Source organism: Myodes glareolus, chromosome 16 (assembly GCF_982192425.1).
Source record: "Myodes glareolus chromosome 16, mMyoGla1.1, whole genome shotgun sequence".
In the NCBI taxonomy this organism is placed as follows: Eukaryota; Metazoa; Chordata; class Mammalia; order Rodentia; family Cricetidae; genus Myodes; species Myodes glareolus.
The window spans coordinates 18,467,454-18,494,239 of record NC_142041.1 but is presented as its reverse complement, the minus strand read 5'-3'; the positions used below and the strand labels follow the sequence as shown (position 1 = coordinate 18,494,239).

General features: G+C 47.5%; 1 protein-coding gene and 1 long non-coding RNA gene across 6 annotated transcripts in view; one reads left to right on the top strand and one right to left on the bottom strand.

Moving 5' to 3' along the window:
* The window catches only part of Palm2akap2 (PALM2 and AKAP2 fusion), a 459,281-nt gene that overhangs the window by 292,699 nt on the left and 139,796 nt on the right, over positions 1-26,786 (top strand). The window lies entirely within an intron of this gene.
* Positions 6,782-9,874, bottom strand: LOC146891411 (uncharacterized). The gene is made up of 3 exons (XR_014997271.2): positions 9,801-9,874; positions 7,582-7,724; positions 6,782-7,033 (listed from the first exon to the last, which is right to left on the bottom strand). It is a non-coding gene; the product is annotated as an uncharacterized LOC146891411 (long non-coding RNA).

The following is a 26,786-nucleotide window of genomic DNA, read 5'->3' as shown; positions in this document are numbered from 1 at the left end:
CTCTCCCAAGATGGACAGACAGTAGCTGGAACTACAGACACCTCAAGGGCTTTATTACCGTCAGGTTAGTACACGATGCTGGCTATCCCTTGGAACCTCAGCTGGGGCTGTCAGTTACAGCACCTACCTACGCCACCCAGGGCATCCTCACATGGCAAGGAGCCGTTGGTTGCTCAGCAACTGGGTTCCCAGAGTAGCCGTCCAGGGAGAAAGTCAAGCTTGAAGCACTGCCGTTTTACCGAACAACCACGATCTCACTACATCACTTCTGTCTCGTCTGAACGCTATGAGAAAGTCACTAAGGCCACCCACAGGCAAGGGTAAAGCAACTGGACCCTTTACTGAAGGGAGAAGTGTAAAATTAAAAATATATATATATAGATGGGTCGTCAAGCCACTAGAAAGGGCGTGTTTAAGAAAGCTGTAACATGAACAGAAAGCTGTGAACTCACCTACTGAAGTTTTATCCAAGCGTGTAAGGCTTGGTATGGCATGGAAGCCAAATGGGTCCCTGCTTCAACAGGCTGGATAGGCCTAGGAATATCTAAACCCAGAGGGCCCCGACTAGGTGACTTTGTGACTAGAGTATGTAAGCTCTTTCTCTTCAGGAGGTTTTGTGTCTGAGCACAATGCTTGGTGAAGAAAAAAAAAGGAACTCAATAAACATCTGTTGGGTGGGTGGATAGATGTTTGGACGGATGGACTGACAGGTGTATGGTCGGATAAATGGACAGGTGGATGGATGGACTGATGGATGATATGACTTTAGGACCGAGAGTCTGGGGTCTGAAGAAGAAAGAAACTGGGAATTCTGCAAACCTGGCTAGAACGAGCCTCTTGGGCACTTCTGCCAGGGGAAAGAGGACAATACAGTCAGCCCTCAGAAGTCTTGACTTCAGGCTTGTTTGGAGGTTACCAGAGCAGTAGGAACCTGTCTTGTCCTGCAGCCTCCGTTCCTTGTAGGATTAGTGGCTGTGGGAGGTCTGATAGTTATGGAAAAACCTCTCGACTTGCAGTAAGTAGAAACTGAAACCAGGAGTTCAAGAGAAAATGAAAACGGCCAGTGACCAGTGTATTACAAGGTGTCACTTTGTGTCATTTGATGCGGCTCTCTCTCTCCATTTCCTGTTTCTAGCCTAAACTGAAACAACCACCACTCTCAGGGGTTTTCCCTGGGGACTTCAAGCTACATCAGCAGCAGGAAGGAGGCAGGAATTTCCCAAGGCAAAAGTCCCGCTTTTCTGGCTAGTTGGGAGGTCTGATTGCACCCTAAGAACATCCACATTGCACCCACTCCAGCATGTACCACTTATAACTGGCTCCAAGCCCCACAATCAGCACAAAGAAATCAGGGAGGGAGCCCTCCGGAGTCTCATGTGATTGTCAGGGCTCAACAAGAGCCTTCCTTGACTTCATTACTCAGTAGTAGTAGTCTGTGTAACCAGAAAGGCTGTCTTGTCAGGCATAGTACAGGCTAGCTAGCCATCAGATTGTCTATCTCAGGATCTCTTTCAATGGCATCATACAACCCCCCACTTTTTGGGGGGTGTCCTAGCTTATGTATTGGCTCCAGTACTGAGAACTTGGCATCAGTAGTTCAGAGGAGACAGTGACAGAAAGCCACTGTAGGACTGTCAAAATGCAAGGACTGGAGCCTGGTAGTTCTTCCCTTCACTCCCTCGGGCACTGTGCGCATGCACAAACACACTATGCATGTGTGCAGACAGATATGCACACATGCGTATTCTATGTGAGGAAGTGCAGGAAAGAAACTGCTGACATACCACTGAATATTGTGACTAAGAGAGAGGAAATATCCTGAGTCCTCTAGAAGAGCCAGAGCAGGGAGAAACAGACCGAATGTGGCCAGACTAGGAATCGGGGAGTGCTGGAAAGAATCGTGGAGCTGGCAGGACAGCAAGAGATAGAGAAAATAGCAAGAGAACACTGAGCAGAAAAGGATAGACAGTAAGAGAGGGGGTGGGGGACAAACCATGCAGATTAGAAGAAGGAGGAGGACTTGTGGGGAGGGAAGGATGAGCATAGACTTTGAAATGTATAATAGGGACTTGTGATACTGAGAGCCAGCATGGCTTTGTGATATTGAGGCCAGCATGGGCTTTGATATGCTTACAGGTACCACAAGAAGCCCTATGTCCCTTTTGCCAGAGGTGAGGGAAATGGCTCCTTTTGGTAGAGGGAAAACTGGCTTCACAAGTCCCCTGAGGAGTTCTGGCTTTTATCTACCCACCAGAAATCCTTCTATAGTCCAAGTTGAGTTCATTTCTAGATAGATGGACAACCTGTGAGACCCAACACTTGTGTTCACAAAGGTACTTGTGAAAGGTACATCCTGAGAAGGCCTTAGTAGAGATGAGACATTCCAGCTGACTCTAGAGAGGAGGAAGGCTACCAGGCCAAGAATGTTCCAGACTAAAGGAGCAGCCAGTACAAGGCTCTACAGCTCCACCTCTGGTGGTCGAGGCCAGAGACCCACTTATGGCTACTGTCTTGCCTAAGGGACTTCAAGCCCCCTGAACACCCTCTTCCTCTCTCTCACCTTCCAGTGCCTTTCTCAGTCACTTAATTCCCAAATATCAGCCACAGTAGGTAACAGATGCTCATCTTAGTCCACACACCCATGGGCAAGAAACACCAAGTTTTTTGGTCTTGCGAACAGTCATTCTTGAGATTCCCTCCAACCCAAGGTCTGCAAAGGAAGGAGCCATGCAGGCCTACACTGGTTCTCTGCAATGCCAGGTCATGGCTTTCACAGGCTCTCCAAGACTGAAGTCTGGGTGTGTGCAGATACCGTCTGAGTTACCAAGTGACTCCTCATATAGAATCATGCCCTAGGCAAATAGAAAACAGGAACTGATGCTCTGAGTTCCCTTAAAAGGGAAGTTTCAATGACCAGACATGGAGGCGCAGGCCTGTAATTCCAGCTCTCTGGAGAGCTAAATCAGGAGGGTTGCAGTAAGCTCCAAGCCTGTCTGGCTATATAGAAAGTTTCAGGCTAGCCTGGACTTTATATAGCTCGAAACAAAGAAGCAAACAAAACTTCAGAAGGACAGGGATTTTCATGTGATGATCTTGCCCAAAGGCCCAGACCACTGGGGGCCGTAGATGATAATGCTTAAATAGCTCAGGCAGTAAATGACTCTGTTTCTTTATCTGCACTTGCATTTCAGCCTTTAGCTTCGTCTCCTCATCTATGCTTAGTCACGTTTATTCTTAACCCTTCTTTACAAAGAAGGGAAAAATCTCCTTGCTGCCTGGACTAACGGCCTATGCATCCCTGGAAGCTATTTTCCGGTCCTCGGGCTACTTGGAGTTTCTGTCTCTCAGCGTCACTCAGCCAAGAAAGAGTTGCACTGTCTCCCAGATCTCAGCTTCTCTGCACTAAGATCGAACTGAAGAGTCTGCTGCTGTTGCTGTTACAGCTGTCCGAAAGGGTCTTACGGTGCTCACACTGGTGCGGAACTCAGCCCCCCAAACCCTAGATTAAGATATACCCTTTGAGGGCAAAAGGTGGTGGTGGCGCACGCCTTTAATCCCAGCACTCGGGAGGCAGAGGCAGGCGGATCTCTGTGAGTCGAGGCCAGCCTGGTCTACAAGAGCTAGTTCCAGGACAGGCTCCAAAGCTACAGAGAAACCCTGTCTCGGAAAATAAAAATAAGCAAACAAAAAAGATATACCCTTTGAGGAAGCCAAGTCTTCAGGCACACACCTGTCATCTCAGTACTCGGGAGGTTGTCTTCTGCTACATAGTAAATTGAGATTAACCTGGGCTACATGATGCCCTGTATCAACAAACCAACCAACCCTGTGTGTGTGTGTGTGTGTGTGTGTGTGTGTGTGTAAGAGAGAGGCGGAGAGAGTACCTTGTAAGGATAAAAAAAGATCATCTTACATTGGGACTTACTTGCTGGAAATTTGGATTTCAACCCAGGCTTCCAGGCTTCTGACTCACTGCACAGTCCCTGCCCCATCATGGGCCATCTCCCTATCCTGAACATCCTGTTCCTCTAAAATGTTCTCTGCCAGGCCTGCCTACAGAAATATTACTCATCGCTCTAGGCCAGGCTTCCTGCCGCCTGCTCTCACACTACCAACTCTCTCTAGTCCCGTAAGAAAAGCCTTCCACCCATGAGGCGCGCACTGTTGCCAGGTCTGTCCTCTGGCTAAGGTCGGATTGCTTTAGGACAAGGGGGCTACCCTATGAATGCTCCTGAGCAGCGTCTGTGCTTGCTGCAGGGCCTCTCGTGCCAGCAAAGAAAAAAAAGATGGTCCCTGAGTAGAAGTTGGTGAAGAAAAATAGGCCCCTGCCAGCTTCCACTGTGCCCCTGCTTCTCCTCACTCCTTAGCCTAGGGCAGTCCTTGGGCAGCCTGCTGATGTAAGAGAAACAGAGATCCTGGTCTGAGGGCTTTGCCAGCACAGGAGAATAAGCAGAAGGAACTGTGGCTACGCATGAATATGGAGGCACCATAACGTGGGGAGGAGGTCACTGTTCCGAAGGCTGGGGCCTCGCCTTCCAGTTCAGGTGTCCCTGTTAGCTGGATGAGCTGTGGCCTGTGGGGAGCTTTTTCGCTTCTCAAAACCCCTGCTGCTCCACCTGTTTAATAAGGGCAATGCTGACCCCTTCCCTACCGCTTCTATCAGGTGTATGCGCAGTGAAGGGGAAGCCACAGCACATGGCGCACCACCACCTACAGGGGGTGGCACAAAGGTAATGGCCCCCACCAGCTCTGGCAGGGGGTGGAAGACTGACTAGCATGCCATCGCCCTGGGCCTTATGTGCGCTGCTGTCCCACGGCAAAGTGGTAAAGGTAGGATGCAGAGCACACCGCTCTCTGGTGATAGCTCTATAAACGCAAACAAAAAGATTCAGTCAACATAAACGTAGCTGTTGGAATGAAGAATCCAGGAAAAGAATTCCTGGACCCTACGTGCTACTGGTAAACCCTGGTTTGCCTCCAGTAAAAATAATGATGGGGGTAGCGAGACTTGGCACGTGGGTAAGGGCACCTGCTCCTGCCAAACCTAAGGACCTGAGCTTGATTCATGGGCCCCAGGTGGCGGGAGGAGAGAACCAGCTCCTGAAAGCTGCCCTCTGACCTGTACACACTTACATAGCATGTGCACACGCGCAAGTAAATAAATAAAAACATTTGAGATGAAAATTCTACTTCCCTGTCACGCCACACAATGCAACCTGAGTTTACTGCAGTAACTAGGTTGACCGAATGTCACACTACCAAAGCAACAGTTAGCGTGAGAGAAGCCTCGGGTTCCGTCCATCCTTCCTGAAGGACTGAACTGTCCCTGTTTTGTGGCCTGCGCACTATACAGGCCGCTTTCCCTTCAGGCTGTGTAACTCCAGAGGTTGTGTGTGTGGGCGGGGGGGGGGGGGGTATTGCTCATCATTCTTTCATTATTTCGGGCCTGATGCTGGTTTTGACTTTCATGTAGCTGAGACTAACCTCTAACTTGCTCTGTGGCCAAAGACGGCCTCCGCCTCCCGAGTGCTGGAATTCTAGGTGTGACTCACCATGCCCAGCTTGCTCATGGGTGTGACTAAAGCCCTGTTCTAGATGGCTTCATTCTAGGACTCAGGATGAAGAAGGCATCCCCACGTGGGACGACGCATCGTCTCTGACAGAACTCCATGTGACACGCACAGTTGACACTTCGCCATGGCGCCTGTAGTGTCTGTTCCAGTGGGGCTGGCACGGGAGGGATAGAGCAATACACTCTTCCCGTGAAGTAGCTCTGAAAGTTTCTTGGCATTGAGTGAGCATATCTAATCTTCTCATGAGAGAGGCAGAGAATAATGGCAAAGATAACACGGTGCGCACATGCTGTCATGAGTACTGTCTAATATGAATCTTCTAATAACCCTGTGACACAGCTATCATTACCCCTGCTTTATGGTATGGAAAATTGAGGCTTGGCTTGACTAACTAATGTGCCCAAGATGTAGCCAGTAATTGGTACAAGTGTCTGGCTTAAGCCAGGTTTTCTGGCATTTAACTACCTTTGGGCGGGGCCACAACTTCTAATTGTGTACAGATGCTGTCACTGAACAAACATCTATAAAGCAATTTCTGTGTGCCTGACATTGAAAGCATAGTGATATGCAAACAGATATTCTTCCTAACCCACAGAGCCTAGAATCAAACCAAAGATGTGAAGCACAAATGGGGTGCAGGGCAGAGCAAGAGCCCATCACACACTGGCCCAAGATCTGGACCTGACTCTGACGACAGTATAGAGACCCAAGGACAAAAGACGGTGGCATGCGGCTCTTGTCAAGGCCCTGCTTGGAGGAGCCAGTATTGAGAATTGTTTCCAATCCAGAGTTCTAAAGGGCGCTCTCAGGAAGTCAGTGTCTGTGGGCATGTGCCCAGTGGCATGCCTCGCGGCTCTGTCTCTGCCTTATGTGAAGTCAAAACCAAGGACACCACAAAAACAAAGATCCAGGGCCTCAGTGTCAATCTAAGAAAGAAAGGGGAAACAGATTTGGTCTGTTATTGAATCAGCATGGTGACACATGGTGACATGCTTGGACTGCCAGAGTAAGCCACTCTCTCTTCCCTGATCCCTGCCCTTTTGAATGGTAGGGTGATAAAAAGGAAGAAAGAAAGAAAACCCCCTAGGTGGTTTGCAAAGTGACAATAATAATAATAATAATAAACACATTTTTGGTCATAAAACTTTAGTACCAAAGCATGGGGCTCAGCAAGCTCTACAGGCAAAGCCGATGACATAGTAAATCATAGCTCATCAGAAGAGATGGCTTGTGGGCTGGGAGAGAAGCCACTTAGAAAGTGAGACGCGTATCCCACAGCTGAGTTTCTGGCCAAATCCCACACCTGCAGAGAATGTTTTTGTAAGAGGTGACTCCGCTCTCAGCTTGGCCGTAGTCCACCTACGTTTTAGATAATTTTGCAAAGCCAAGGGCTTATAATGTACTCACGCATGCACACATCTCTGTAGCCATGCATGTTAGTCAGTGTCCAGACCCGTCCCCTAAGGGGGAAAAAAGAAAAATGGATGTGGGTGAATGTGAAGAGATGGATAATGAGGGACTGTCTCACGTTTGATTAGGTAGCCTAAGACACCCCAAGACCCACTCTCTTCAAGTTAGAGGCCCAGGAAAGTCAGTGGCATTGTCCAATCCAAACTTAATGTCCAGAAACTGGGGGCACCAAAGGTCTAAGTCCCTGAGTCCAAAGATCTAAGAAGCAGGAACAGCCAGAGCTGGGTGAATCAGCTGAATCAGCACACTGGCCCTTCCTTCAGCTGTCTGCTTCATCCAGCCCTCAGTTGATGGGATGATGCTCACCACACAGGTGAGGGCAGACCTTCGGCAGACCTTTACCCAATCTTCTGGTACATTACTAACTCTCTGGAGGCCAACCTCTCAGCTATGTCCAGAAACGGTGATTGCTTTGTTTTGTTTTACCATCTATCTGGGTATCTCTTATCCTGGTCAACTTGACAAATGGAATTAGTCATTACACGTGTGTACACACAAAGTATGTATGTGTGCAAATGCTTTTCATGGGTACAAATACCTGAGAATTGGATAAGAAAACTGCAGGTACCAGTGGGCTTTGAAGGGACACTCCTTTAACGGTTCTGTTGGAGCTAGCGAGGCGAATCAGCGTGGTGGCACGTGTGATGCAGACAGCTGGAGCCACTTCCGTTCCTCTGGATCCTTTCCATTTCATGTTAGAGTGATTTATAACAGAGTGGGGATGGAGATCCACCAACATGGATCAAGAGTGGACCGTAAAAAAAAAAATTTAAGAACATATTTTGGGCGGTGGTGGTGTATGCTTTTAATCCCAGCACCTGGGAGGTAGAGGCAGATGGATCTTTGTGAGTTCGAGGCCAGCCTGGTTTACAGAGTTCTAGGACAGCCAAGGTTACACAGAGGAACCCGGTCTCAAAAAACCAGAGAAACAAAAGCAAAACAAACTGCATGTTGACTGGTTTAGTAAGCAGCCATGAGTGTTTGTTGTTCTTGCAGAGGAGTCAAGTTCAGTTCCCAGTGCCCAGGTCAGAAGACTCACAATAACCTGTAGTTCCAGCTCAAGGAGATCTGAGGCCTTCCTCTGGCCTCTACAGGTACCACACACACATGTGCCTACGCACATGCACCTACACACATGCACACAAGTTAAATGTTTTTACAGTTCTGTCTTGGGGGAAGGGTGGATATAGCTCAGTTGATAAGAATCATAGGACATGATGGCGCATGTCTACAATCCCAACACTTGGCAGGACTGGGGTCCAAGGTCACCTTTAACTACGTGAGCTTGCGACCAGGCTAAGCTTCATGAAAGCAGAGTAGAACAGCTACCGATAGATTCTGGGGGAAATGGGGAGGCACACTGTCCAATTGCATGCCCACTGGTGAGTCCAGAAGACTCCCATAGAGCGTTTTAAATTCAGGGTCACACGGATTCTATAGGCACTAGTTCAACTCTGTGGGACACAAAACGAAACAAAAAGCCACGAATATGGGAAAGAAGTATGTAGGGAAGAAGAGGAGCAGGCAGGGGTAGGAGAGGAATAATCAGAGTGCAGTAGGTAGCTGGATGAAATTGTCGAAGAAGAGAGTTTATCATCAAAAAAATCCAAAACTATAATGTAAGGCGATATTTGAAAGAAAATTATCAAAATATAGGCCATCTACCTATGTTTATAAAGTTTTGTCAGAACAAGCCTTGGGGGCTAAGGAGATGACTCTTTGTACAAGAATACTTGCTACACAACCCAAGGACCTGAGTTCAAATCCCCAGCACCCATGTAAAGGAGCTGGGCATAGCTGCATGTGCCTATAACCCCAGTCTTGGGGAACAGAGACATACAGATCCCAGGGGTTCACTGGTCAGTCAGCCTGACTGAAATGGAGCGATGGTGTGAATGAGAACGACCCCACAGACTCATATGCTTGCACACTTGGTCCCCAGTTGGCGGAACTATTTGGGAAGAATTCGGAGGTGTGGCCTTGGTGGAGGAGGTGTGTCACTGGGGGCGGGCTTTGACTCTTGCCATTTCCAGTACCCTCTCTCTAATTCCTGCCTATAGTTTTGAGATGGGAGCTATTTCTGCTACCATGCCTTTGCTCTCACATGATGGACTCTAGCCCTCTGGAACTTTATAAGTTGAATCAAGTGATTTCTTTGATAAGTGACCTTAGTCATGGCATTTTAGCACAGCAATAGGAAAAAAGGGAGCTAATACAAAGAATCAGCTTCAGGTTCAGTGAGAGGCTCAGCCTCAGGGGAGTCAAGGAGCAAGCGAGAATAGAACACCCAACATGGGCATTTAAATATAGGTGCATGCACGCATACATACCATGCACACACATATAACAAATATACACGCATACCACATACACGCATACACGCACACTCACACACTTACACCATACACACGCATACACGCACACTCACACACACATATACCTCACACACATGCACACACATACACACACACTCAGTTTTTATGTAAACAACTCCACTCCAAGGTTTATTTATTGGAATTAAGTTGATCTAATATCAACTCCAACTGCTATCGGAGCTGGCCTGATCTGAACTCTTTCCGCTTTCCGTTTCTGTGGACTTTAACAGTCTCCTGCCCCCCACTTCCCGCCCATGCTCTGCCTTTGCAGAATTGGGCAGCCCCATGCCCCTGCTCCACCACCTCTCTTCTAGGCTCCATGTGCCTTCCAGATTACTCAGACCAAATATCGATGGAAGGGAGGCACAGAGTGATCACGTACCTCCTCATGATTCTCTGACTCCAGGGGGTCCAAGTATATATTAGTTAGGAGTCCTTGGGTTGCAGGACACAAAGCCAAGTTTGAACTGATCTGGGAGGGGAGGAATGGGTGTTTATTAACTCACGCAGTCTGATGACAGGAAGGGCAATAGGCCAGCTGGGCACTATGACTAACCAGGGCTTTGGTGTGACTAACCAGAGATTCCGGATTCCACTAGAGCTATGTTGCTCACCTCCTGCCTTTCTCTTTGGTCAGCACACATCCATGCAGGCTCTCTCTACTGCTGGAGATATGGCTGTCTTTCAATCCCAGCTTCTCCATTTTCAGTTTACAGTAAGGGCAAGGAGACACAGTTGCTGGATTTAGGAGAAAAGCCCTTGAGTGGTCATCCTGAGTAATGGCCCAGGCTATTTCTGGACCAGGGCCCAGGGTCACTTCAGATAGCTGACCTGGGATGTGCTGGGAAGGGTGGTGAATGGTAATTTTTCCCCAAACCATAACACTGGAAAGAGTGAAGGAGCGTTTACCAGAAAACCCTAGAGGTGAGTGGGTGAGTGAATGAGTGGGTAGATGCTTGCCTTTCGGGGTGGATGGAATAGACAGAGAGAGAAGAAGAAGGAAATCCCCGTCCTTCCCAGTGCCCACAGTCAACATATCAAGATGCGGCATGCTGTAGAGGTCAGTTGTGCTCAGAAGAGATGGCCGGGATATCAAATCTCTTGACAGGGCAGACTCATTTCTTCAACCTACTTCTGTGCACCTGGGCTTTGCTCAGCAGCCTGCCCAGACCCAGGAAACTTACTGGGATGGAAAGCCTTTGTGTGATGTCAAACCTTGTCACCAGTTGACCAGCTGCTTCCAAAGATATAGACATAGACACACATCTCTGTCTCAGCTAGTTACGGCCTCCACCTTACAGATGCTGCTGCTCAAAGCTCTCTTCCCTATGCCAGCTCAGCCTTCCGGAGTCTGAGGCATTCCACCATCCATGTTGATCTCCTCTGTGGCCTTCTGTTTCATCACCCTGAATCTCTAAGTAGAGATGCATTTTCCCATACTTTTAAGTCTTCTTTGTTTCTCTTGGAATTCTTCTTGGAATTCCTTGTCCATGTTAAGGGATGACTTCCAGAGCTTTCGTTTCATTTACTTTTTAATGAGGCAATCATCTTAATGAAGTGGTATGCACTTATATATAAGAACCCATGATGACACACAGTCTTTCATCCCAGCGCTCAAGAGGCAGGACAATCTCTATAAGGTCAAGGCCAGCCTGCTCTACAGCGTGAACTCCAAGGCAGCCAGGGTTACATTATGAGACTTTGTCTCAAGAAAGACAAAATAAAATGAATAAACAATAAAGAGAGGGGCCGGGCGGTGGTGGTGCATGCCTTTAATCCCAGCACTCGGGAGGCAGAGGCAGGCGGATCTCTGTGAGTTTGAGGCCAGCCTGGTCTACAAGAGCTAGTTCCAGGACAGGCACCAAAGCTATGGAGAAACCTTGTCTCAAAAAACAAAAAACAAAACAAAAACAATGAAAGAAAGAGAGGGAGGGAGGGAGGGAGGGAAGAAAAAATGAAAGAAGAAAAAACAATCTACAGAACTAGAAAAATTGTTTTTTTCAGTGGTTAAGAGCACTTGCTGCTCTTGCAGAGGATTGGAGTTTGGCCCCCAACACCGACATGGAAACTTATAACTGTCTATAAATCTATCTTCTGGGCCTGACATACTCTTCTGGCCTCCACAAGCACCCAAACACACATGTTTACATACACAGTCACATGCACACATTCACACATGGAGGGAAGGGAGGGAAGAAGGGGGAATAAATCTTTGAAAACAAAACAAAAACTTACTAAGCTGCCCAGGTTGTTTGTGCAGAGATCCTCTTCCTCAAACTGGGAGGTCTAAATATGCTGAAAAGGCTCCATAGCAACCTGACGTAGTAGAGGTGGTACACAGCCACATCCCAGCCATCTGAAGGCTGAGGAAGGAGGATCCTGAATTTGAGGCCAACCTGGGCTTCATATTGATACTCTGCCAAAAAAGAAAGAAAAGAAAAGAAAAGAAAAGAAAAGAAAAGAAAAGAAAAGAAAGAGGGAGAGAGGGAGGGAGGGAGGAAGGGAGGGAGGGAGGGAGGAAGGTAGAAAGGAAGGAAGAAGGAAGGAAAGGTCTTCAATTTTCTTTTGCATCTGAGTCTCAGGAGGGCGGAAGAGCTCAGTTGATGCTCACACTACACCAACCTTAGTTGCGTTCACACCTACAAGGACTTGATCTCCAAAAACCCGCATTTCTCACTAGCACAGGGCTTCCAAACATAGATCCTATGACTGCCTGGGCCACTTGTTAAGACACAGGCGCCTAGGACGGGGGCGACGCTCGGCAGCTGAGCACTTGCTGGGTACCTGTGAGGCTCTGAGTATAACCCCCAGCATCATTTACAAAAGGAAAGTGCCACTCCCCAGGCAGGAGCTCTGGCTGGCTGAGTCCAGGGCAGTGGTGCTGCCCGCGCAGAGCAGTCGTTCAGGCTGGTTATTTCCAGATCTGTCATTTCACGGGATGCTTTCCCAAACATTCCGCCATTTGAGAGGAAGACTCTCCCTGTGGTTAGGGGCCCTGTCTCTGGGGCTATATATGGTACCGGGGGATAATTCCCAAGCAGGTGTGGGCTAGTTCCATGATCTGTGCCTCTGTTTCCTTTTCTGCAGAACCAGAGTGTCCTCCTTGGCATCCTTATTCCCCTGGAGCTGCTGGGAGGACAGGCCAGCCTTCAGGAAGGATAGAAAGAAGTGCCACATTAACAGGACACAATGGCACACACCTGCAATCCCAGCACTTGGGAGGTGCAGGCAGGAGTGTTCAAAGTTATTTTGAATAGTTTAACAAAGTTATGTCATATATACTACCATATACTTTGCTTTTAGTTAATGACATATTCTAGAAACCTTCCTATACTAATACGCGTGTGTATGTGTCTGTGCACACGCATGTGTGTGTGTCCATCCAGTGGAGTATGCTGTTGGCATTATTGCATGGTGGCATGATATTCAATCATGTGGTGGTGGGCATACTTCTATTTCTGCCCTAATTACTGATAGCACATTGTGGGCGCTCATCTCCCTAACGGTCAGCTAGAATACGGGAGTCAGTGCTTAGATCAGAAGACCCTCCTCCTGGCTAGAAGACTCAAAATTTGGCCTGAGGTTGGGCCCCAGGATCACTCTGGGTATGAATATCCCTCCTAAAGTATTTTACATAAAACCACGAATAAGGGTGCCCATTAGCCCCGAGGAAATAATTTCTACAAACCCACATGATTGAGATGTGAATTCATTGAATAAATTACCACCTTTTCTTTTCTCAGCATCAAAAGGTAAAAAATTTTTCAAACGCCAAGAAGCCTGGTGGGATGTTGAAAATCCTCCTAGGGTGTGTATGACTTCGCCTCTCCTTTTGCTCTTGGCGATTTTTTTTTTTTTAACTAACTCCTTCACTGCTTTTGAAAGCCTTGATCCCATCTGGGTGTAATAATACTTTGGGGGTAGATAAAATAAATCAGGGTTGTGATGCATAGTGTAATCTCTTGGAAGAACCTCGAAGTAAAAATTACAATTTCGAACATCTGATTATCTGTGGCATTACTGCAAGTCAAGACTGGTGTATTAAACACAGTGCAGGGCTCAGGGGATGGCTGAATAATAAAGCACTTGCCTATCATACACCCGAGCCCGGGGACCCTCTCAGCACTGAAAGTAAACAAATTGATTTGAGGCTGGAGAGCTGGCTCAGGAACTAAGAGTACATGCGGCTCTTCCAGATGGCCTGTGTTTGGTTCCCAGGACCAGGGAACTCACAACTGCCTGTTACTCTAGCTCCAGAGGATCTGACACCAACTTCTGCCCTCCCTGGGCACCCACACAGAGAGACACACACATCAAGGTAAATAAAAATTGAAACAATAAAAGAAAAAAGAAAAGAAAGCTAGCTAGTTAGCTGATTAATTGATTCACAATCGTATACACATGACGACTTAGTCCTGAAGGGCTAAGCCCTGCTTAGCACATGTGAGACCCCAGGCCCAACCTCTTATAACCCAAATCACAGGTAATAAATAAAAGGCAGCTCCTTCTTATTAATGGATTTATGCTTCGTGACTCTAGGACGGTTGCATGTTCAGATTTTAGAAAGCAGGGCGTATCCGCATTATATTCTAAACTAAGCATTTACTACCTGCAATGAGGTAGAATGCATTTAGGATTTTTATCCCCATGTGGAATATGTTTAATTGCCTTATAAAACTCTTCTGAGTTGTCTTTTATCCTACACGGACCTCCCAGTTAATCTGACATCTCTCTCACCTCATTAAACTGGCTCCAACTGGTAATTCTTCATTAAATTCAAAAGAAATATGAGCCCCATCACCACCGAGACCCAGATCTGAAAACAATTAACCTGGGGCTGGGCTTCAAAATACAAAGAGAGCTGATGTCTAATAAAGCCTAGGAACAATGTGTTCTTTGAGTCAGCACTGGAGAAACTGAAGGGCATAAAAGCTATGGAAAAGCTTGAGGGGAGACGTAGATTTGATTAGATGTTATTATATGTGTTTTCCTGAATTATTCTGCTACAGTACATAGCAAACCTCCCAATTTTACAGTCATTTTCTTGGCCTTGACGTTCTGATCCGTCTTACTTCAGCTGTCAATGCTGGAAACAGAACTCAGTTTTTCTGGTGGCCTTCAACAGAGGAATTCTGAAAATAAAAGGCCATAGGTGCCTCCCACTGAAGGTTCCTGCCGACTTTCTGACAGGAATTTCCCAAGATTCTTTCCCAGCGTCTTCTCGGACATCCAGGGTGACAGCCTCCCTGACTTAGATTCTCTAATCCCTTTGTCTGTACCAATTAAAGCAAGCCTTGGGCTGGGCCTATGACATAGTTTTGAAAATACATTTCCAAAATGTTGACACTCTGTGAAGTGGAACCTTCCTTCCCCTTTGTCTCCTCTCTCTTTCTCTGCTTTGCCGTCCGTGTGCTTGGCATCATTTGGGAGCCTCTCCCTGCTATTTTGATTACTGTCATGGGAAACAGAGCTTAGTAGTCTGGTGTCTCTCTCCAACACTCTCCACAGTGTCTTTTGAGGCAGGATCTCTCACTGAATCCAGAACTTTCCAATTTCAACAAGACTACTTGGCAAGCAATCCCCCACGATCACTCTTTCTCCCCGGTACCCAGTCTGGGGTTCCAGATGCCACCATGCTTTTTACATAAGTCCTGGGGTCCCAAACAGTTTACCCACTGCCCCAAGTGCTGTCTCTTTTCATGGAAACTTTTTGGGGTGCCAGAGATCGAATCCAAGGCCTGATACATGGGAGGCTGCACCACTCTACTAGCCTCTCTTAGAACCAATAAATGACTTCAATTTGAGTAGGGATTTATTAATTCAAGATACATTGATTTATGAGATTAATCATTTCTTTGACTTTGAAAAGCCCACTTTGACTAATTTTATATTGCAATCACATGGGTATCTACTGTAACTCGTTGGCCCTGTAGTGTATGCTGTTCTCACTTGCCACCCTCATCAATCTACAGGATTTTTGAGTGACAGACCATATCTAATATTTTTCCAGATTTACTATGTAAGCCCATATTACAAAAAACAAAAACAAACAAACAAACAAAGAACTTCCAAGCCTGACGGTCATGGCACACTCGCCTTTAATCCCGGCACTTGGGAGGCAGAGACATGCAGATCTTGAAATACAAGGTCAGCCTGGTCTAGAAAATGAGTTCCAGGACAGCCAGAGGTGTTACACAGAGAACCCCTATCTTGGTGGGGTGGGGGGAGGAGGGGGAAAAAGAAGAAGAGAAAGAGGAAGAAGGATGAGGAGGAGGAGGAGGAGGAGGAGGAGGAGGAAGGAGAAGAAGAAGAAGAAGAAGAAGAAGAAGAAGAAGAAGAAGAAGAAGAAGAAGAAGAAGAAGAAGAAGAAGAAGAAGAAGAAGAAGAAGAAAATAGGCTGTACCTTTCCCATGGTGACCACAGAGTCAAGCTGTTGTGGGCCATGTGCTCAGAACAAATAAGAAATGTTCTCCGACTTCAGATGATGATGTAGGCAGGGTGTGGTTCTTATCTGCTTTCTTCTTGGGATCAAGATGATAGGCCCTCTTTGACTCTGTCACCTCTTATAATTATGCCTCCAAATATCTATTCACCTTGAATTCTCACATTCATCAGAGGAATGGACTTTTAATCTTATTAATAGTAAGCTTTGTTGTCTAGTCTTGATCACCCAATGGGTCACCTTCAATACATTGTTTGGGTCAGAGACCTTTCTCGGGGCCTCTGACTGGTCTCAGGGACAATGCGAAGGCTAAGAAAGATTTGTTGCTTCCAACCTCAGCTGACTGTGCACCCTGAGGACCCCTGAAAATCTGCTCTCAGTTCCATTTAGTCCAGCCTCTTAATTATGTGGTAAATTGCCATAGGCAGCTGCCCTTTGACACTAGCTGTACGGGGCACATAGATTGTATCTCAGTGTCTCCAAAGATCCTGTATCACTTGCTGCCACAAAACACCTGACAAAAGGCAGCTTAGGGAAGGAAGGCTTGTTTTGGTTTGGCAGGGTATCCTCCATCATGGCAGGAAAAGAGCTGTACAGGAATACAAGTTGATCCCATGGTGATAGAGAAGGATCATCTGTCTATGTGTTACTTTCATTGGTTAATAAAGAAACTGCCTCGGCCTTTGATAGGACAGCAGCTTAGATAGGCGGAGTAGACAGATCAGAATGCTGGGAGAAAGATGCAGAGTCAAACAGAGGCAGAGAGCCGCCACCATGAAGCTGCCAGGTCAGACATGCTGAATCTTTCCTGGTAAGCCACAACCTCGTGGTGACATACAGATTATTAGAAATGGGTTGAATCAATATGTGAGAGTCAGCCTGGAAGATGCTGGAGGTAATGGGCCAGGCAGTGTTTAAAAGAATACAGTTTCAGTGTAATTATTTTGGGCAAAGCTAGCCGGGAGGCAGGTGGCGGGAAGCGGCCCACCGTTCCTTTTACACCATGGAGTCCACAGTCAGAACCCATAGCCTCAACTTGTTTTGCTTTTTTCCCCTTTTCATTCGGGCTGAGACCCTCCCACCCTGCTCCTGGGATGGGACCACCCACATTTAGGTTGGGGCTTCCCTCTCCAGTTAAATCCCTCTGGAAACCCTCGCAGACACTCACAGAGATGCCTTCTCCTGGGAGACTTGGAATGCAGATAAACGGACAAAGAAGCACTGGAACACCCATTACGAATCGCCTCTTTAAACAACTACCAAAGGGGAGAAATCTGGTGACTTCCTGAGTCCTGTACTGTGCCTGGGTAGAAAGAACTCAGGGAAAGGAAACTCCTGACTTTCACCCCATTTAATGTGGGATTCCTTTACAGATTGGCTAGAAGGCCTTATGCAGATATGGGCCCCTCCAGTGTGAGCCACATAAACACTTCCCATATGGGACAGTACATAAGGGCACTCCATGTTGGCCTCTGTCTAAACACAGACCTGGAGACATTCTAGAACCAACTAGTCAGAGTCTTAGTTATTGCTATAGGAGTTACCGTGGTAAGATAACGGCTCCAAGCTGTGTGTGATAGCCGTACATGCCTGGAAGGCAGAGGCAGGAGGATGGTTTCAAATTCAAATCCGATGTGGTCTAGATAGTGGGCTCTAGGCTAGCTAAGGCTGCATAGCAAGACCCTGTCTCGAATAAATGGACAAACAAACCAGGAAAATGGCTCCCAAACTCAGCTGTCAATCAAGCAAAGGTCTATAGTCCTGACCACACGGGACAGAGTCAGCTCTTTCTCCTCAGGCAGAAGCTGCCCGGTGCTACCAGTCGCCAGTGGAGAGGGGAGCTGCAGACAGGACAGTGACATGGGCAGAGATTGACGCCTTTGTCGAAACTCTTTGTCTTTGGTTCGCTGTGAGATCAGCGCGAGCTCAGAAGCCTGTAGTTCTTTGGTGACGGCTTCACTCACCGGAAAAGAAAAAAGATGGCGTCGGCGGCCCCCCCCCCCCCTCGCAGCACTGGGAAATCTGTTTCCCACTAGTGCAGGACTTTCTCTGGTGCCAGAAGGGGCGATCTCTGTGAAGGTCCGGGGCTTCCTATGGGCAGCTACTCCTCCCCTCTGATTCTGACAGAAGCACCAGCTCAGGATGGGATTGCTCTAAGAGGAGCAGCCCTGCATCCCTGGCTAATGAAAATAAGGGGGAGGGGGCACGAGAGTACTTAAAAGAACCCCTCCCACAGTGAGGACCAGTGAGATGACTCAGTGTGTGAAAACGCAAGTTTAATGACCTGAGTTCGAATCCCTAGAACCCATGAAGAAGAGAACCCCGTACTCCTGATCTCTACACATGTGCTGTGGCACACATACTTGCACACACACAGACACACACACATGCATGAAAACAAAAATAAATCATAAAGGGAGAGGCTGGGGACATAACTCAGTGGTGGAACACCTACCTCTCACGCATGAAGCTATAGCTGATAAGGGAGGGTGGGTGCGAGTGTCCCTAACAGGCAGAAGTCCAAGGCAGTCACCATCGATTGTGCTCCCTTCCCTCCATCCCCTCCTCCATCTCTCCCTTCCTCTCCAGTTCTCTCCCCTGTTTTTTCTGCTTCTCTCCCCTTTCTCTGTTTCTGAGTCTCAAACCAGGCAGCTTTGCGTCTGTGTTTCCCCTATCAGCTTTCCTCCTGCCTCTAAGCTTGCTTCTTTCTATATAGTGTTCCACATTTTTATTATAAAGGCCTGGCAATTGGGCTGGCAAATGCCGAACTCTCTTTAAAAGGCAAGGAAGGGAAAGAAATAGAGCCAGCCAAATGGGATTCTTTTTCACAGCTGGAGGGAGGGAGGAGAGGAGGAGTCACCAGAGTGACCCTGTGTTGTTGTGAGTTGTGTGCGCTCTAAGAGTTTGCAACCATGTCCACGAGCTGGGTGAAGTTGTGCATGCTGCGGACCGAGGAAGGATGACTTCTGGTCGCAAATGCTCTTGTGCCGTCTTGTGGGTGCATCCCAAATCAGCTTTGACAGCAGCTGGGGTCCAGCTCCTGACTTCTGCAGTAGATCAAACCAGACTCCCAGTGGAGCTTTTAACTTTGATAACTATTAGCCTTGTCTGTTCCCAATCATACAAACACGCTAGAATAAAAAAACAACCCTGTGTCATAAAATAATCTACTACCTTCAGCATATCCAGCCCGTAGCTGCTCAGACTCAAATCCTTTAAACAAACTGCTCCACCTCCTCCCACACACATCGCAGACTGGCTGCTGATAGCATTCAGCAACCCAGCCAAGTCCTGGAATCCATTCTGACCACCTCCTGCCTCCCATCCTCCATTACTCATCTTTCTCTGCTCATTCCTATTTCCTTTGCAGCCTGGCCCCCTCTGCTACTCCTACACAGAACCTCCTTAAGCTCCTGCCGGTACTCACATCTGTTCTCTCCCAATGGCATCCCTTTCCTGGGCCTGACCCTGATGGGAGGCACTGGCATACAAGCTTACCACTCACCTGATTCTGTGATCTGCCCTCTGCCCATACCAGCGGTGGGTCAGGGCTTTCTCGTTGTATGCCTTTGCCTAGTGGTACCCATATGTATTCATGTGCTAAAGTTGCCATGACAACCTGCCATAACATGGCTCCAAGCTAGAAGGGTTGCCATTGGTCAAGGGGGTCTAAGGATTACCCTCAGACCTTTCCTGAATGTAATGCAAAGGCATTTTTAATCCTTTTCTTTATGCTCCAAGTGGGTTTCTGAATGCCTAAATGGGTCCATTGTACTATGTCCCTCCAAAGCCAGAGCAGGAGAAGAAGTCTGGAAAGACATTTAGAACTTTGGGTAGATGTGTGACATTCTACCCACCTAACTAGGGAAGATGTGTATGGCACAGAAGGTCAGAAGATGGGGCAGTGGTGGAAATCAGGTTGCCTGGGAGAATCTCACCGCCCGTATTGCCTGCCGATGCCTAAGAACAGGGCCAGATCTTTACATCAATCTCCTAGCCCCTTCCTGGCACACAACAGAAATACAGGTGGGAAAGGATGTGACCACAGTGCATTTTGGAAAGTTATTGATGGACATGAGAGAGGACATAGACCTGAGATGGGGTCTTTGGAGGCTTAGACCCTGGAGTAGGGGTGGAGGGGGTGGCTTAGGAAGGCAGGGAAAGAAGTTTCTCCAAGGGTTCTCTCTGCCATGATTGCCTTCAGTCTGGTGTGCCAAGACAGGAAAATGAAGGCGCACGACTTAGGTGGCTGACTTTCCCAAGAATCCAAAGCCCAAATATGTCCCCATCATTAACTGCCCTGGAGTTTTAATTATTTAACATTTTTTTAAATGACATGTAAATGTTTGCCTACACTGTGCGCACCACATTGTTTAGTGATCTAAGGAATCCAGAAGAGGGCATGAGGTCGCATGGAGCTGGATTTAGAGTCAGCTGAAAACTGCTGTGTGGGTGCTCGGACCTGAACCCTCAACCTCTGCAAAGGCAGCAAATGCTCTTAGCTGCTGAACCAATTCTCTAGTCCTGGAGTTTTATTTCCTGGCTAAGGCATTTTCTCTGAATGGAGATTGGATCCAAGATTGTGGCTTGGGTGGATTTGGAGTGTGTGTGTGTGTGTGTGTGTGTGTGTGTGTGTGTGTGTGTATGAATAAATACCAATTATCTTTCCACCTAAACAAACCAGGCCATCCAACCTGTTTGTTCCGGTGCATGGAAAGTATAGCAGAATTTTTTATTGGACCCATAGAGAAGCTCCACTGAATATAAATTTTGGGGGAACATCCCTTTGCTGACAGATGTTTCTGTCTCACCTGGTCCTTCAGTCATTCAGTCCCATAGAAACACACAGAGGTCTACATTAATTATAACCTGATTGACCTATTAGCTCAGGCTTCTTATTAACTCTTATAACTTATATTAGCCCATAATCCTTGTCTGTGTTAGCCACGTGGCTTGGTACCCTTTTTAGCAAGGGTCACATCTTACTTGCTCTCTGTCTGGTCTCCTCTGTGGCTGGGTGACGACTGCAGACTGACTCTTTCCAGAATTCTCCTTTTCTCATTGCCCCGCCTCTACTTCCTGCCTGACTACTGGCCAATCAGCATTTTATTAAACAAGTACAAGAATCAAATCTTTACAGGGTAAAACCATTGTCCCAAAGCAACCCTTGAGAAGCCTGTGGGTCACACAGTTGCCTAAAGGGGCCTTAATTTCTAAGCACAGGCCTGCAGAAACAACTGGCTTCCAAATGAGCTTGGACCGCAAGGGTCTTCTAAAACTCATTTAAAATTGCATCAGACAACTTTTCTGCTCTCCTTTTCCTGTAATTGGACTCTGTCTCCCCTTCCTAAACAGAAGGATGCTGAAAAGACCTTCGAGAATAGAGCAGGCGATGAAACACCCAGGTTTCTGACCCAGTTCTCGATGCTGTAGTGAAAGAAGCTCTTCCCCTTGAGAGGAGGTATATGTCCTCTGGGCAGGTGGAGCTAGCTTCATGACTACATATGCACAAGCCTGTGTGCACGTGCGTGCACACACATACACTCATCTGCACACTTGTACAAATATGTGCCTGGGCTGTGAGTGTACAGTCTATGCACGAGGTAAACTACTGATCTCTTGAGAGTTCCTTTATTCCCTTCCATCTTTGGTTATTGTTTGTTTTTGATGCAAGGTCTCATTCTGTATCCTAAACTATCCTGACACTCTCCATATAACCCATGCTGGCCTTGAATTTGAGGCACTTTCTCCTGCCTCAGCCTCTTAAGTGCTAGGATTATAGGCACAAGCCATCATACCAGCTTGAAGCCTCATTTTTGCTATCTCCTAATTTCATAAAAATAAAATAATAATGGTGCCTTTCTTTTTCTTTAACTTGGGTTCTGCTGTTGTTTTAAGCTTTATTTATTGAAAGCCAGGTGGTAGTGACACACACCTTTAATTCCTGCGCTCGGGAGGCAGAGGCAGGTGGATCTCTGTGAGTTTGAGGCCAGCTTGGTCTACAGAGCAAGTTCCAGGACAGGCTCCAAAGCTACAGAGAAACCCTTTCTTGAAGAAGAAGAAGAAAAAAAAGGATTTACTTATTTATTAATTTTATTTATGTGTGCGTGCAGCATATATGTATGCCCAAGGAGGCCAGAAGAGGGTGTCCTATCAGCTCATATGGGTGCTGTGAACTGAATTCGGTCCACCCAACAGCAGCAGCAGGAGTTCCTAACTACTGAGCCATCTCCCAGCCTTTCTTTGAGACAGGCTCAGGTATCCCAGGCTCTCTTCGAGGTCTCAGTGTTGTCTAGGATGTTACTGATTCTCCTGCCTCCATCCACCAAATGCTAGGACTACAGGCATCTATCACCATGCTGGGTTTATGTAGTGCTGGTAATGGAACCAGAGCTTTATGGATGCAAGGCAAGTTGGGGGTTTTAAAAACACTATTCGTGGTACAATATATATGAAGTTCAGAGCATTAAAGACACATAGCAGACGCTTATGAAGCAATAGCTATTTTTATGAACAATGTCATTCCTCCTTACCTCACGCTTAGAGGAAGCGGGTCAGGTCGAAACAGCAGACTGTCTTCTTATCCCTGGCACACTGTGGAGAGTTTGCCCTGGGCTCTCGGTTGGGTTTCTAACCCCAAGATGAAGCTCAGAGGCCTAGGACGCTTTTGTTTCCTTCATCTTTTCTGTCTCCCTGGAACTCTTCTGGTTCTCCTCTGCAAACGAGACTGTCCTAGATTCCCAGAGCACTGTGTCCCGGAGCTCTGGGTGTGTGTGTGTGTGTGTGTGTGTGTGTGTGTGTGTGTGTGTGTGCACGTGTGTATTTTAGTGTATGTATGTGTGTGTCAGTGTATGCATAGGTGTGTATTTTAATATGTGTGCCTCTAAATGTATGCGTGTATATGTGTACATGTCTATGCTCGTGTATATGTTTTAGTGTGTGCACCATGTGTGGATGTGTATTAATGGATACACACTCATATGTATGTGTGCGTGTAAGTATGTGTGCAGTGACATATAAGTGAATGAGTGTCTGTGCAGTGACACATTAGTGAGCGAGCGTGTGTGTGTGTGTGTGTGTGTGTGTGTGTGTGTGTAGGCCAAAGAACAACTTCACATCTCGTTTCTCAGGCATCCTCTGTCTTGCATTCTGAAACCCTGTCTCATTGGCCTGTAATTCTCCGATAGACTAGACTAGATGGCTAGACAGCCAGCCCCAGGGATCTGCTTGTCACTGTGAGCTAGGATTATAGACATGGCACCCTCACACTCAGTTTTTTGAAGCTCTCTCTCTTGCTCTCTCTTTCTCTCTCTCTCTCTCTCTCTCTCTCTCTCTCTCTCTCTCTCGCTCTTGCTCTCGCTCTCTCTCTCTCATTGCTGTTTGGATCCTGGTTGCCACAGAGTAGCCCCTAAGCACTATGTGAACATTTCTTGAATTGCATGGGCCTGGATCTGGGGGCCAGCAAGGTTGTGTGTGCTCTGGGTACCCCAGGGTTGAAATCTCTTCTGTTCGTAGTAGCTCTCTCAATTGGCAACCATGTATATTTGTTTATTACATCTGATCTTCCCGTTAGACTTGATTGGCAGGCTTCTGTGGGACAGTTAGCTCTTTGGGCCCTGCTGAGGGGTAGGTGTGTTTTAACAATTAAGAAAACTGATTGCATATTGATTCTTCTGGTTTCCCTGCTAGACTGGAAGACACACCAGGGGGGTCTTTTTTGTTTGGGGGAGGGGGATGGGTTACTAAATTGTAGGCAAGGAATAATTACAAGTAAATGAGGATGTAATTAAAACGATGATAACAGTTTCCTTTGAGTTGAGCTCTAAGAACTCAAAGACATCAGCCTGACATAAACACCCTAGGAAATCCTCTCTTCTTTTCCACTCTGTCCTCAAGAATCCTGCCCCATTGTTCAAGATAAGCAAACCACTCATCATGGGGTGGTAGCTGCATTCTTAGGATAGGCAAGCAGCCTGTGTGCTCAGAAACATTGATCCCATCCTGATGGAGGAGGATCTCCTAGTGAGACCTTGTCTCAAAACAAACACAGGACTGAAGTAATGGCTCAGAAGCTAGGAGCACTTACTGCTCTTGCAGAGGACCCACGTTTGCTTGCCAGCATCCTCATGGTGGTCCACAGTCACCTGCAATTCTTCCAGAAGATCTGACGCCTTCTCTGACCGCCATAGGCACTACTACACAGGTGGTGCACATACACATGCGCAGGTGAAACTTTCATCCGTGTAAAATAAAAGTAAATAAATCTTGCTGAGCACAGTGGCACGTGCCTTTAATCCCAGCACAAGGGAGGAGAGACAGGCAGATTTCTGTGAGTTCAAGGACAGCCTGGTCTACATAGTGAGTTCCAAAACAGCCAGGGAGGGCTGTGTAGAGAGAGAATGTCTCGAGAAAAACAACAACAAAATAAAACTAAACTAAATAAATGCATCTTTTAAAAACACACACACACATTTCTACCACTTGCTAGTTTAATACTTTTAAGACTCGGTTTCCTCATCTGTAAAGTGGGGATAATGTTGTATTTGGCTATTGGGTTATATGAGAATGCACACACAGGCAAATCCTTGTCCCACATGTCTCCTGGGTGTAGACTGACAGCCACATTGGTGACAAACAGCAATGGTGTCAAAAAGACAGAGCAGCTGAATGAAAAAAGAAAGAAGGAAGGACATGCCCGTTCCTGGGAGTGGTGGTGGAGAAGTTTACTATAGATGTGAGGGAGAGCACAGCCAGAAACATCGGCAAGAGTCCAGAATGAACGTGACCCTGAGCCAGGCCGTGTGAGGAAAGGGGACAGGGGAAAGTCAGGAGGGTAAAGGGTTAGACGAAAAGACTAGATAACCAAAATGGCTGGATTTTATAGGGAAGGACAGCCCAACCTTTGGGAGGAGAAGTTTAGGGTAGGGGGCATGGTATGCCAACCATACCCTATAACAGGTAGGGACTGAGGGATGGGGGTGGTGGCCAGGTCCTCTTTGATATGTTAAATAGGCATCTGAATTGTTTGTCCCAGGTTTGAGACCTAACAACTTGGCAAGCTATAGACTTTTCTTTGGTCGTTTATTTTGCTTGTTTTAAGTTTTTGGTTGGGGGGGGTAATTTTTGATATTTTTAAACACTCTGCAGCTCAGGCTGGCCTAGAACTCACAGCCTTCCTTTCTAGCTCACCCCCCTCATGCTGGGATTACAGATGTGAGCCACTACAGTATCCTTAGAGGCACCTAGGAAGGCTTCCCCACTCGGGGAGGGTAGAAAGGTAAAGGTAGAAAATGAGGTCCAGCGACCTCTAGGCCAGTTTGGGGGAAATCCTTTGTCATTTTAAGGGGAAGCTTTCTCTATCCCAGTGAACCCTCCGGGTTGAGAGGCATCCCTGAAGGAGGAAGGCCTCAGCCACCATTGCTTCTAGGGGCTCTCTCAGGGCCTGGCATGCCCCTCCGCCCCAAGCAGGAGAAAGCAGGGCCTCAGGAAGGATGAGACACTACCTGGAACAGGTCGGGCGGGGACGGGGGAGGACGGGGGTGGGGACGACGACGACACGACACACGGACATCCTGCTCTACTCCTCTATACCCTGGGCAGGGCATCCTAGGCAGAGGAAGCAGGCCCCATGGCCCCATCAGCTGATCCTCGGGTGAGGCTTCCGAGAGAGCCCGTGTTTAAAGGCAAATCATTGTTCTGAAGTTCCGCTAATTTTTTGTAACCACCCAGCTGAGAACTCCTCCAAGAACAGAATGGGATGTTTTGAAAATCCTCGGAGCCAAAGGCATTTAAAAGGAAGATCGATTTTGAGGCTCTCCACACAGAGGTCCGGGTGAGGACGAGAAGGAAGACTATGGGACCCTGAGCCCAGTCTTTTCCATGACAGAACGCTGTGATTTCACCATGAGCTGATCTTCTGCGCGGGTTAGTCGACTTTGTGCCCCAGGAAGACGCCTGGCTCTTTTCTCCTCAGAAGCACAGAGTTCAAAGGCCTGATTGGACACCTCCACAGCTCCGTGGCTACCGATGTCCACGGGTTGATGAGGAGGAGAAAAACTACGAAGGATTAGGGTCTGAGCTGCGCTGGACAAGATCTAAAGCCTTGGAGAAGGAATCCAGAGAGTCCCAGCAAACAAGAGCCGTTTCTATAGCACGCGAGGGCCTCCTACATCCTCTCCGCGCGTTCCATAAGCCTAATTATGGATGGCGTCACTGGGGGGCCTTGATTCTCCACGCTGTTTGTGGTTCACCTCGTCCCCAGTTCACACCAGCTGTCCTATGCGCGTGACCTTGTGCAGGGGTGAGACCACGACCGTGGGAAGGTGATGCAGAAACTGGGGACTCATTGCAGAGAGGCAGCAGCGGGCAAAATCTGCAGCCTTGAGGCCTCTTCAGGGAGTTCCCATTCCGTGTGGGCTAAAGCTAATGAGCTTCCAGGGGGTGCTGGACTCACTGTGAGCACTCAGGGATGGGGCTGGGGAGTGGCAGGGTCTACCCTCAAAGCACTCGGGCTCACACACCCAACACCAGGGTAATTTCTATCTATCTGTCCCCATGGCGTCTCCAGGTGGTCTTTCCTCAGCCATGGAGCATGGGTCAACCACAGTCTGTCCTTACTTTGGCCTAGAAGGCATCGGTGTTCCCATGCCTTGCGCTCCTACCTTTAGCCTCATCCCTCTTCTCTCTCTTGAGTACTCCCAAGCTTCTGTTCTCCCAGACAGGCTATCCTAAGTTAACACTTCTCTTTGGAATAAAAACTAAGTATATATCTCAGGCCCAATACCTGCCCACAGGTGCTTATAAGCTAATTAATACGGAGCCAGTGAGGCAACCTTGACAGCAAAGAATGTTAGACACACACAGGCCTCTCCCTACTCATGTCCCCATAAATGAGGCTAAAGGTCAGAACTGTGAGTTCTACTGATG